Genomic DNA, 13345 nt, shown 5'->3' with positions numbered 1-13345 from the left:
GTTACTATCAAAACTGTATTGCTTTTGGTCTCCATAACTGTCAAGAAGCTGGCAAGTTTGTGAGGTAGATGTTAGCTAACAATTTTGGCAACACAAAGGTCACAATTTAACGTGCTCACATACTAACTTAATAACTGGTGAGTTAGGTCATCAACCACTAGAGTTAGTGTTGACCAAGCCTGTTAACTGCTGGTCTAGCGTTTTAACCGCTTAAGTTAGTTTGAATTGTCAAGTTACTGTACCTTGTGAAATGCTTGATAATTGCTGAGTTAGATTGTTTTAGCGAAGAATTCAGCTTACTAACTACTGAGTAAAATTAATAACTGCTGAGCAAAACTCTGAAAGGCCCTTAATAAAGATCCAGAAGTAAATGTAGCTGTAAGTTTTTTCTTTCACGAGGGCCATTATAAAAATAACCAAGACATGCATTGCTATGGTTTTACTTACTTACAGTATCTAAAATCTGTGAATCAGAGAGCACAATCTGATTTGTTTACAGCAAAGTAATTATCCATCTGAAAAACTTATTAGGCTCGACAAACAAACAACAGTAAAGCTGACCATGTCTTTTCAGTTATTCTGAAATGTCACAAGTTACACTTTCAGAAATGCAATCAGCTTTTCACAGTCACTGTTGCTGTGAGGACCGTCAATACTCTCAGCAAAGGTTGTGTTACGTCTTTCACTTCGGAGCATTCTGTTGGCTATGAAGGAGGCTACTTAACATGAGTATTTTGATATGGCCCTGAGCTATAAAGCATTGGTTCTTTTCTGAAGTCAGCAGCTTAACAGAGTGCTGCAGGTTTCCTTTCCTCTCAGGCAGTGAACAGCATTCACCAGATGCTTTAGATGTAAATTAATCCTTGATTAGACAGTGGACACAGCAGGGTACTGATTCCTGACAAGAAGGAGTAAGAGCAACTGTTACAGAGGACTAACCTTTACCATACCTCAAATGAATACAGGCATATAAAAAACTCATCAAAATTTGAGTTTAAAAAAACGATAAGATACTCAGTGGACAGTATTTGGAAGCCTAGTATTTTCCCTGCGATTCTGCCGCTTTAGAAGTGAGTTGAAAACAAAAAACAACATGAACAAATCTGCAGATGAGAATAAACACAGATTTGGCTGCCAGTCAAACAAGCCACAGTCTGAAGTGTCTCAGGAGGCAGAAAAACCCACGCAACATACACACACACACACACACACACACACACACACACACGTGCGCACACGCAAAAACACATACACAATCACCAACAAAAAAAGGTATGTAGGAGTACATGCTCACTCTCTCTTTTTGGTTTTAACTTTCCTTGAGCATATCTGGACTCACATATCGTCTGATACTTAGCAGCTGCACACAAAAACACCCACACCCAGTGCCCTTCATATAACCAGAGCAGACGGGGTTTGAAACTAGCCTTAAGACAGATGGCTCCTTAAGGACCCACTTTAGAACCTGCTGACGGCTCGAAACACACACACACACACACACACACACACACACACACACACACACACACACACACACACACACACACACACACACACACACACACGCACAGTAAGATAACAAATAAACAAGTTAAATGTATACATGTTAATAATGAATGCAGAGTTTTTTTCTTTCTCAAACAAAGATAAAAACACACATTCAATTTCTAAAAAGCAGTCTTTCTTCCCCTCTTTTCTCCTTTTCTGTCTCTCCCTCACACACAACCCACACACACACACGGATCATTGCCCCTGCCCTCGAGGATGTTGAGTTTCATCATGTAGCTGTCTCTGTTGGCACTTTCTTTGTGCTGCTTTTAGATGCCAAAGTACCCATTGGCAGAGTCCTCACATCTCGTCAGCCATACACACACACACGCACACACGCACACAGATGACGTGCTGTGGTTGTAAGTCAATAGAAGCCTTCACCTTTCCTCATGCTCGTCTAGACGCAAATATTATCTGACACACACAAGACCTGGACACATACGGATATCATCTCACACACTGTCAAAACACAGCCACACACAGACAAACCTGAGGGCGAGTCATGACAATACACACAAATGCACAACTCATATACACAGAGACACACTGAGGGAAAAGCTGTAAAAGTGCATACAGGTATGTTTGATACACACTCTGATGCTGACTACTTGTGAAACAACACAAACTGAATGCCACAGTATAATGTATAAAGTGATAAAGAAAGTATAAACTGCTTGAATTACCCCCCTTTCATTCACCCTTTCCTCCATGTGAGGGATACAAACAGCCAAAATTGAAAACTGAAAGATATCGAGCAAAGGGGGCTCATGATTCTGACTTGCTTGCTTTGAAAACATGCTCTACAACTAAAGGTGTGTCCCTGCACGCACTAAAATCTTAACTTGCTTCCATTTTTTGGATTAATTTTGTCAACAGACTTCCATACTTTTCTAAACTTAACATCCTTCCTTGCGTCCTTCCCTTCAGCTCATTCATTCCATATTTAAACTCATCCACCTATCAATAAACTCCCTAGTTCCTAATCCTGTTCTTCATTTCATCCATCCGTCACTCATTCCCTTTGACACTCATTTCGTTTATTTGTCCATCCTACTCTTCATCACTCCATACCACCTCCCTCCTCATGCCAACAGGCAGCCAATATCTGCCAGTTTTGTCTGACAAACATACTCTCTCACACCATCAAAATCACCCTGAGGTCACTTTCTCTCTCTCTCCCACACACGCACGCACGCACGCACACACACACACACACACACACACACACACACACAGAGATACCAAGTCACACACCCAGCTCAGCTAACAATAGCCCAAGGACATTAAATTATCACATCTGTCTATCCTTGTTCAGCTTTCTCTCATCCTCTCTCCCCTCTCAGATTAAACATATATTTCTGTGTAAGTGCACACAACAGGGAACCAATTAAATAAGGACACACACACAAACACAACACACAACACAATTCCCCTGCCTTTGTCTGTTGCACCCATTCATCCATATAGACCCTTCCATTAATATTAAAATAAATAAATAGACATTAATGCTTATGAATTATGCGTGGGGTGAGACTTAAACATGCACCTACAAACATACACCATGGTTCATTATGCACACCCAGTTGCGCGCAAGTTGACAGACTGGCAGTAAATAATTTGATGATACAAGAAAAAGAGAAAAAAAACAAACAAACAAAAAAAAAAAAACACAGCTATGCATGCACATATACAATATCAAAAATATAAACTGCAGACAAAAATCCAACACGCACACTAATTAAAGGAAGTAAAGCAGAGAAAACCTGATCTCAGACTGACTCAACGATAATCTTTTAATAGTCATCTTTTGCCCAGATGGTATGAATGTGTGTACCAGACATAACAGAATGGAAATGGACAAACGCAGACATAGATATGACTTAATGCAGACATGCAAAGACACTCTTCCACAAATACACATCTGAGCTTATTATGTACACATTTTACTGGTGGAAAGTAACAAATAAGTTTATTTATTATTGTACTACATTTAAGAACAATTTTGAGGTACTTGTACTTCACTTTACTAATTGGTTAGTCTATAAAATGTCAGCAAAAAGTGAACAATCCCAAATCATAAATTCCTGAAGCCAAGGGTGGCATCATTGTGTAGAGAAAAAGCAGTAAACCCTCACATTTGAGAAGCTGAAACCATAGCTGAATATAAAAGATTTTTGTTTGATAAATAAATTAATAATTGATTTGCAAAATTGTTGCTGGTTAATTTCTTGTCATTCAATTCATCAGCTAATCATTTCAGCAATGTACCCAGCAGGAGTCAATAAATTAGCTCCACAGCCCTATGCTTGTGTTTTAAGGGGACCAATCCTCATAAAGAGTGCCTTTACTTTTTACTTACATTGTGCTAGCAACTCTTCTGTAATATAATATAATAATACTCCTTTAAGTAAAATTTAAAATGTTTGAGTTTCATTTGTGATGGAGAATGTTTTACATTCTGGTATTGCTGCTTTTATCCAACTAAGGAATCTAATTTTTTTTTTTATTACCAACACGTCAACAAAGACATACTAACCACACCACCCACCCTACACAAACTTAAAAAGAACGTCTCGAGTCCGAAAACTTTTTTTCTGCTCGCCCAATGCCTTTATTGTTTTAAATTAGAGTACTATTTCCATTCAGCCGCTTAATTTTTCTTCCTCATCTCCCTCCCTCCTCCTCTTCCTCTAGCTCCTTGTTCCTTCCTTCCTTTTCTATCTTCCCTCAACCTTAAATCTCTATATATAAAGCACACGCTTTGCTGTTCTTTTCTACTTCCTCCCTTCATCTCTTTCCATATCTTGGTACTTCTCTTTTCTTTTCTTCCTCTCTGCCTGGGTTAATGCATTCACACCACCACTTCATTCACATGGATGTTTTATTCATCAAAGCCAGTATTCTCCAACCACCCCCGGCATCTTAGTTAGCTCCACCCTACCTCCTACCCCATCACCCCCCTCCTTCACCTCAACACATGGTACATCCCTAGAGGCCAATTCACTCCCAGTTGCTTCGCTCTTCTCCTTCTTCTTGTCTTGTCTTTACAGGTCTCCCTCCCTTTCTTTGGTGCTCTTTTTTTCTCTTGTACACCCCCACAAGAAGTGGGTGCCTTCAAGGGCTCTTCAGATTTTGAATTTTGGGACGTGTAATGACAGAAATCTGATTTAGTGAAGTAGTAATCTGTAATTTTTTCACTTAAATAAATGCAAATAAAGTGTTTTGCTACTCTGTTATCAATTCATTTTACACAATTCAAGCCATATCGAATTAGAGCTTTTGAATGTACTGTTCTACATACTCGGTCTGTGGCAGCTGGTTCTCAGGAAAAAACCCTTTGATGTACAGGAACTGATGCATTTTACCATTTAAGGTTTTTTGGAAAAAAACGGACAAAAACCTTGGGTAGTTGGCATAAGAAGCAATTGCCACCATGGCTGAACAAAGCATAGAACACTATATACAGAAATCACAGTAAGTAAGAGAAAGATGTCTTAGACCCACCCATAGAGTTTGACTGGTAGGTGACACCACAGCTTAGCATTACATAGAGACACAAAATAAAATAATTTTTATAACTGTTTCAAAATACAAAAAAGTTAAAAAAAATAAGTAAGTCTATGTTATAACTTCTTTTAATAGTAAGGAATGATATACCAAAGCATGGAGAATACTTGATTCTCAATAACAAGATGGTGTGCATTAACATTAACACAATGGTTCTAATCAATTGGTGTATTGTACCAATAAACAGTACTTAAATATATTCTAAATGCTGGCAAGTCATAATGGTGTAGGCAGGATCCCTGACTCAAACACATACTGCTATGAAAACTCTAATGTCATGTGTTATATTTATAATAACCATACAACTCATTGATGATTATCCCTTACTTAAATGCTCTTACCGAAAAAACATTCTGATACTCAAGTGACTCTGGACACTAAAGTCAGTTTTTAAACCCAGGCTACTTTCACCTTAAGCTGGAAATCAGAGCTTGAAGACATGAACAGGGATGAAGTCGTCAGGTGAAACTGACCCATTTATAGTCCATGGGGTCATGTTTTTTGAAAGGGTATCCAGCTGAAAATGTGTAAGTAAAATCATCACAGCTACTTTCACACTGTACGGTCTTATTAGCCGTACCCTTCTTCACTGTCTTTTGAGCAGCTCCAAGACTTGTATTTAGATGATATCATCAGTACAGTTTGTCTCCCAGCTGTCTATCTTAAAGGAGTACTCCACCAATTTAGCTTTGTAATCCTATAACATTGTTGGACTCGTGATGGACAGTTTTTAAAGTATCAAAATCGATGCAGCACAATCAGAGATATGGTCTTTTTAATTTTCCATGCATTCTTCATCCTTGTCAGAACGTGCCTCCTACATTACCCACAATGGTACTTAACCGCAGACAGTTCACTCTGAGATTTGATTGCGCTGTGCCATCAGCACCTAATGTAGCCTCAAGCTGCTAGCCTCAAGCAGAGATGAGGAGCAGGCTATTGAGGTCTTGTACACTCACTCTACACCCCCAGATTCTTTTCTTCCTCAGACGTGTAGTCTTCAGCTGCAACCAAAACTGACTCAAGTGACATCGCCTGAGGCAATTTATCAGATTCTGCTCAGCTCCCTCTGAAGCCACAAAGGGCTGCATACAGCTTTTTTTCACATATACAGTAGTATTCCCTAGGACCTTCAAACACAGTTTGATGTGTAAAATCAAGACTAGGTCAAAGCATATCCCTTTATCTGTTTGCTTCTCTCCTACTTCACTTCCAAGCCATTTCCAACCTGCTGCTCTGCACTACTAAAATCTTGATTTTACAACTGCGACATCGTCTAACAAAATCACCAAACACACAAGTTAAAGACAATGGCAGTACTGTGATTTCGGCTGTATTTACATGTAATATGATCACTCAGAGAGAAAAGTTAGAAGCTCATTCACATCTATGCACCTGCCATGCAGTCAATCGTAGAGAGGTGTGCCTGCAGATGGACAGACCAACCCAGTGCACGTGGGGCAATACAGGTGACTGTCTTCTATGAAAAATAGCTAAGGATTTTCCAAAAAGTTATTTCTAATAGATTTGTCGCTAGGTGCTTTTGCAAAGAAAAGTCGCTTAAGGGGTGTGAAAAGTCTGTGAATCAAGCGAAAAAAGGCGCTAAGTTGGCAACACTGCCTGTACTCACCCCCTAATGACTCAATAGAAACTGTATGCGCCAGGTCATTTTGAAAGAACAACCAATGGTGTCACTTCTGTAATAAGTAATGCAGCATTCGGCTGACCAATGGTTTAACTTCATCACTCACTCAGTCACAGAAACTCGCATTCATAGGGTTGGCCCAGCTGTTGCGTTTTAGCCAAAAACAAAAATTAAAACTGAACTGAACAACATCCCACAGATAACATATCTGATTCTGCAGTAGATTATAGCTTGAAATGATTCTACATGGTACCAAAGAGGCTCTATGGGAAACCATTTGAGCATCATGCAGTAAAAGCATTTTCATTTGTTAGTTCTTTACTTATTATAAACTTCTTATACTTCCTCTCTCATACACTTTCTTTCTCCTCCTCTACCTACACTTTACCTCACATTACCTCACCTCATTCTTCATCCATCTTTGTTTTATTTTTCTGTATTATTTGCATGTCACCCTGTTTGCCCTTTCCACTTTTTCTTCCATTAGTTCCCTTTTCTATTTGCTTTTTCTCTCTCACTTCTTCACATTTTGACTATTTTCTCTCTCTAGAGGTCTCTTTACACCTCATGTTATTGTTTCTTTTGCTTTGGCCTTCTGTTATTTATTTCAATCTCTCTGTCAAGTACAATCTCTTCTCTGCTTCTTCCCTATCTTCTTTTTGCTAAGTTTATTTTCTATTTATCCGTTTGTTTAATTTTTTCTGTATTTCTCTTCTGTACAAGTCTCTATCTGCCTCAAAGCCTCTTCTACCTTTTTTCAATCTCCTGCCTTTTTTTCCTGTTATTCCCTGCTTCCCACTTCTTGATGTGCTCTTCCTTATTCTGTACCCCCATTTTCAATTTCATCTGCTTCAACCTCCTGCACAAACCCCTCTTGCCTGTTTTTTTGGCCTGTTTCAAAAGATCAGATCCTGGATATTGATAATCATCACCTACAACATTTATTTTCGATTCTCTTTTCACCCTGTAGCCTTTTCCTCTGTTCTCCCTCCCTTCACTCACTCTCTCTCACTTCCTATTCCTCCTTTCCCACTATATAATTATACTTTTTACACTCAAGGTTTAACTATTTGCTTCACTTTCTCTCTAAGTGGGAATGTCCAGTTCACCCTGTTCATGGTTTAGCTTTGGTTTAGGTAAAATTTTCAATATAATAATCTGATGTACATTGTAACTGCTGTAAGAGTGAACCAAAGTATATTATACTTCCTTTATGCCACTTAGTTGCTTGCTGAAGTTTTGGACAGACCAATGAGACAAAGGTCTGCAAAGCTGAAAGCTGGAACAAAAAGATTGGACAACATACTCAAAGTCTTTTGCAGTTTTTTGATTTGCTGGAAAATATTAACTCTTGGCCATAAAATGTATACAATTGTTCCCTACTCATATCCATGGTGCTGATTTCGCAGTGGACCTCAGAGTGAACACAGACACCTCCTTAAGACCACCCCTACATTTTTGGAGGTAGCCCCCATAAACGTAAGTATTTCTATAACAATCAGTACACAAACTCATCACCAGTCTCATCCTATTAACGGTATACATCTTCTATTTACTCTTTGCTCTCTGTACAGGCTGCTTAGTCTTGAGATACTCTGCTTCAAAGCTGATATCAGAGAAAGTAAATTTTACATTTACAGTTCTCCAGTGGTTGAAGTCAGCATTTCCGTTCTATGTTACCTTAGTTGTTAATTACCTTTCGAGAATAGCATCTTTCGATGACTCCTGGTCGCCTGGCCATTGTTATAAGACTTCAAAATATCTTGAGTGTCTCTGCATTGGGCGCTCCTCCTAAACAGTAACCGTTACCATGTGCCTTCAAAATCTTACCTTTCATGATCGATATCCTACAATTATCTTGAATAACACTAACGCTATGCATGCTTCCACTAGTATTTTGCTAATAAGTGGAAGTATTGGTACAGCCAGAAATTACTTCTGCAAACATTGCTTTGGCAAACATAGCTGACCAGATTGTGATTGTGCTCACACTAGGGCAAATCTCCAAGGATTCATCAGGAACACAACACTAATATTGAGCACATTCAAAGTACTGTATATGAACCACTTGAAAGAAAACCAGATCGTATACAAACACTTTGCCCAAAATACGACAAGAACATTTCCTCAACTGAGATTATAGACACAGGGCCTGAGGTACTCGTATATTTTTCTTCACTTCCCTCCTTTTCCCCTCCTTTCATGTTCTCCAACTTATCTTCCCGAATCTAATTTAGTCTGTTCTTCCCTTCCTCTCAAACTATTTATTGTATTTATCCCACTCAACTCAGCAAATCAGGTCCCCTGCAGTGTATTTTATTGTATAACATGCACATTTCCAAATCATGTCTAATATGTATTTAGATGTCTCTATTACCTCTATATTCTGTCCTCCTACACATTCTCTGCTCGTTCCAAACCTCATCCCAAAAACTAAGCGGTCTCATTACCTTTTTTTTTTTTTCCACAAAGTAATTTATTCTCCTTGTGTGTCCTGCATGCTTGCTCTCTGTTACACACATACAAACACACTTCACTATTTTTTAATTTCCCCAAAGTAATTTAGTCTACCTCTCTTTTACTTACACACACACACACACACACACACACACACACACACACACACACTCATTAATTTTATAAATTACCTCTAAAATTAATGTCACTGAGACTTCTGAATCCATCCTATACCATTATTTCTATCCCTGCTTCACTCTCCCACTCTCACCCAGCCAGCCTGGTTTTATCTTACCCACTAACTCAGCCATCATCTCTCACATCCTCTCTCAGTTTTACCCAATCCTCTCATCCTCAAACTATTTTAACTCTCATTTTTCTCATCCCTCATTTTCAGTCCACCTTTTAAATGTCTTTTTTCTCTTATCTCCATCTCTTGCGTGGAATATCTTCACACAACACACAGAATAAGAAAGCCAGATTTCAGATGTGTCATGAAATTTTAATTTGTATAATTTGTAATTTCATAGTTAGCGGACAACTCCTTTGTGGAACCATAATGGCTTTGACATTCCCAGTTGGACTAGTTGTCCTTTCTGGACCTTTCTGTTCCAACAACCACTGAGTCCTGAGTCCCAGTATATATTAGACAGTAAGTGAACAACTAATTCTCGTAACCACTGTGATGGATGTGTCAGAAATGGGCTGGTGTGCTCCCAGTCAGCCAAGGAGGTCCAAGAAGGGACAAGGCACAAACCGGCAACAGGGTGTTGGGTGCTCGAACAAGTCTGATCCGTGGTGATTCCACCTCACAATTTGTAGGACTAAAGAATCTGCTGCTGAAGTCTCTGTGCCAGATACCACAGGGCACTTTCAGAGGTCTTATAGTGAATGCTTCTGCGGGTCGGAGCTGTTTTGGTGGCATATGAAGGACCGTCAGCATTTGAGGCAGGTGTAGTCATAGCGTTTTGGCTCATCAATGTATATCAGGTACATGCCCCTGATATTTTGTATATGCAGCACTACTATTCTGAAGAAACCATTCATATGCATGAGTCTAAAAATCGTAGTAACAGAACATGGTGTGCATACTTCAGTTACTCCATATACAGTATGTTTCTAACTTTTCTTTCCTTTCCTTTCCCTCTCTTGTCTTGGGTATATATTCTTTCTTTTTATTCATGTCGATACCTCCTCTATACTTTACAATTTATCTCACCAAACATAATTTTGTGGCCTCTTCTGTACTCATCCCTCTCCTCTCTCTTTCATCCCATTCCCCAGACTTATTCGCTACTCACTTCATTCTCTCTGTCTGTCTTTCTCCATTCTCTCTCTGTTTTCCATAACCAAACTAATTTAGTCTCACAGCCAATCCTTCAACCACATAAACCAGCTAAATTTCTTCCCCCTCTCCTTTTTAGTCGCAAACTACTCTTCTTATTCCTTTCTGTCTCTAACTTTCAAAACCATGCAAGCCTTCTTCAAAAAGCTAAAACTAATTTATCTAAAAGAAAGCTTTCCCCTTCACAATCCTCACGTTTTCTTAGCTACGTCAAGCTAATTTGCGTATTCTGTATGTGTGATCTGTTTCTCCTCCCTATCAGAGGATAAAAATTCTCAGTGTAACATGCATATCTGCTTGATCAAATCCAAAACTAATCTCACCTCTGCCTACCACATTTCTTGCTCTCTTCCTCTATCTCAGCATCCCCTCAGTGTAAAATACAGATCGCTTCATCCCAACCAAGAGATTTAATTTCTACCTCATCGCTTTCTTTCGTCACCGCTCACCATTTTATCTTCTCACTAACTAATTTAGTCTGCATCCATGCCTCTCTGTCTCTCATCTCCTCTTTCCATCTCTCAGCTCTACAAGGTGCATCCCCCGTATTGTTTCGTACTATATTCTGCGTAATGTCCATCTCTCTTTATCACTTCTGAGTCTATTTTCCTTTAGTTTGTGAGAACGATTCGATATCCTCTCTGTCAACTGTTATCTCTGTCTTTGAGGTTCTCTGTCCACTAGGAACTTCTCTTCATACTACTGAGGTCTTTCTCTTGTTTTCAGGGTTAATGACTGTTGCACATCCCCGTCAGCACTGCAAGCTTGGCATGTTTTTCAGAGAAGTGAGTGCTACAGGTTAGAAATATTTAAATTTTTATGAAAAAAAGTGCAGAGCTCTTGCTGTATAAAGCACGGTACCAGCAGGGGGTGGGACTACAATTTCCCTCGAACATTTGAGTAACTCCAAAGGGTGGCCCCCTGGAAATAGAGGGGTTTATTTCTTAGAGGAGGAGAAGCTAAATATCCCATACTTAACATAAATTTTTTGTCACTTGTCCTAAAACAATATCTACTTGATTCACAGACTCAGCTTAGAATCTAGTTTAAGAGCATAGGTTCATGATGTCAAATCTAAAAGGTATAATCTGAGCCAAACAAACAACGCCATCACTAAAAAGAACAGCAGCCTACACCAGCCTTTACCCTTAGCTTTACTCTGTGTGGCATGCAACTGGATTTAATTGGAAATGTATTTGATTGACTTGACAGACATTTGAAAATATTCTGGGGTGCTACTTTACTGGTTGAAATACCACGACAGCTGTGTTACCCAGTCTAACCTAATTCTACTTGAGGAGTCAGATGCCCACGCGAAATTAACAAAAAAGTTCAACAGGTGCAAATCTTTGAAACGGGTGGTAAACAAATTTTAACATGCTCTATGCAAGAGGAAGCAGCTGAGTTTGTGGGAAATGTTGTCATCATTTTGAGATACAGCAGCACAGTAATACACTAGTGTACGTTTAGGAGACTAAATATCTCAAAGATGGGCTCATTGTTTGCAATATTTATACAAAGTTTTTTAATTAATTTGACAGTTCAACTTCATAAATATGGAGAACTTCAATACTTTGGAAGAAACTCAATAGCTTGATCAGTGATTCTATTTTTCCACATTGTTTGAAGTGGACAAATGTGAATAATATGAGATTATTTTGATTTTTTGCTTTATCTGTGTTGTTTTCATACTAACCACTTACATGGAACTTAATTTGTAACCCTGTTATTTTGGTAAAGCCTTTAATATGTCTTATTCATAGACAACATTTTTGACATGTCACAGTAGAAGCATAGGTGTAAATGATATAATTGATGATGACTTAATTACATTTATCTGCTTAGCTTTCAGGGTCCTGGCATAGAGCACACCTGAATATAGTAGAGCTATTATTAATGTTATTACTAATACGAGTGTTTTCAAGTCAAAAGGTCTCCTGTCAAAAACGCATTGGAGCAGATTAAAGCCAGAGTGGTCAATTGTTCACAAAGTATCCATCAAGAATTCATTTAATTAATTTACTGATTTGAAAACTCCAAAAGTCCTGTAACACATCAGTAAACCAAAGGGCTTTTCACACTTTAATTAAGCAAAAATTCTACTGTAAACCTGAATTGTAACAGACCAGGGTAAGTTTTCAGTTCATTGTAGTTTCATACAAACCTTGGGCTAATGCTGGGTATCAGTACTTAGCTGAATGGTACATGACCCAGCTGAAGCAGCGTTTCACACTATTTTCTTAGCACTGCTTCTTTTGGGGTTGGCAAAATAGAGGTAGCATAACCCCTTCTGCACAGAAGGATTTACGATCTTATGGGTAAAAAGCAGTGTTAACCCTCTTTCAAACCTTAGTTATCCTCAGATTAAACGTGTGGTTTAGAGAAGGGTTAGCCTGAGGTTACAAGTATTTTTAAAGCCCTTGTGCATCTTTGCCTTAGTGGTGGAGGAGGGGAAGATGCTCAGTCATCCTTATAGAGCTGAGTTTCACCTGGTTGAAGCATTCACCTGCTGCTGTTGTATGAGTAGACTTACTTAAAAATAGAGGGGCTCTTGAATGACCTGCCTGAGGAAATAAGGCCACCTGAGTCAGTAATATCTTTAAAATCTGTTCTTCATATATACTTTGATCTTAGTACTTACCCTGATTTTACTTGATTTTTTTAATGAGATTTTACACGAATTGACACTTTATTTCTTTTTGTTCTATTTAATTTTACTTGTAAGTTTTCCCATGTTTCTTTGATTAATGCTTTGCATTAGCCACTTAGAAAACACTTTG

At 38.7% G+C, this 13345-nt stretch overlaps 1 protein-coding gene across 1 annotated transcript in view; it reads right to left on the bottom strand.

Moving 5' to 3' along the window:
* celsr3 (cadherin, EGF LAG seven-pass G-type receptor 3) overlaps nt 1-13345 on the bottom strand; it is a 118139-nt gene that overhangs the window by 71453 nt on the left and 33341 nt on the right. The gene's annotated exons all lie outside the window — the stretch shown is intronic.

The sequence above is a fragment of the Xiphias gladius genome, chromosome 18, assembly GCF_016859285.1.
Source record: "Xiphias gladius isolate SHS-SW01 ecotype Sanya breed wild chromosome 18, ASM1685928v1, whole genome shotgun sequence".
Classification (NCBI taxonomy): domain Eukaryota; kingdom Metazoa; phylum Chordata; class Actinopteri; order Istiophoriformes; family Xiphiidae; genus Xiphias; species Xiphias gladius.
The sequence above is the reverse complement of the archived record's forward strand: the minus strand, read 5'-3'. Positions and strand labels throughout refer to the sequence as shown.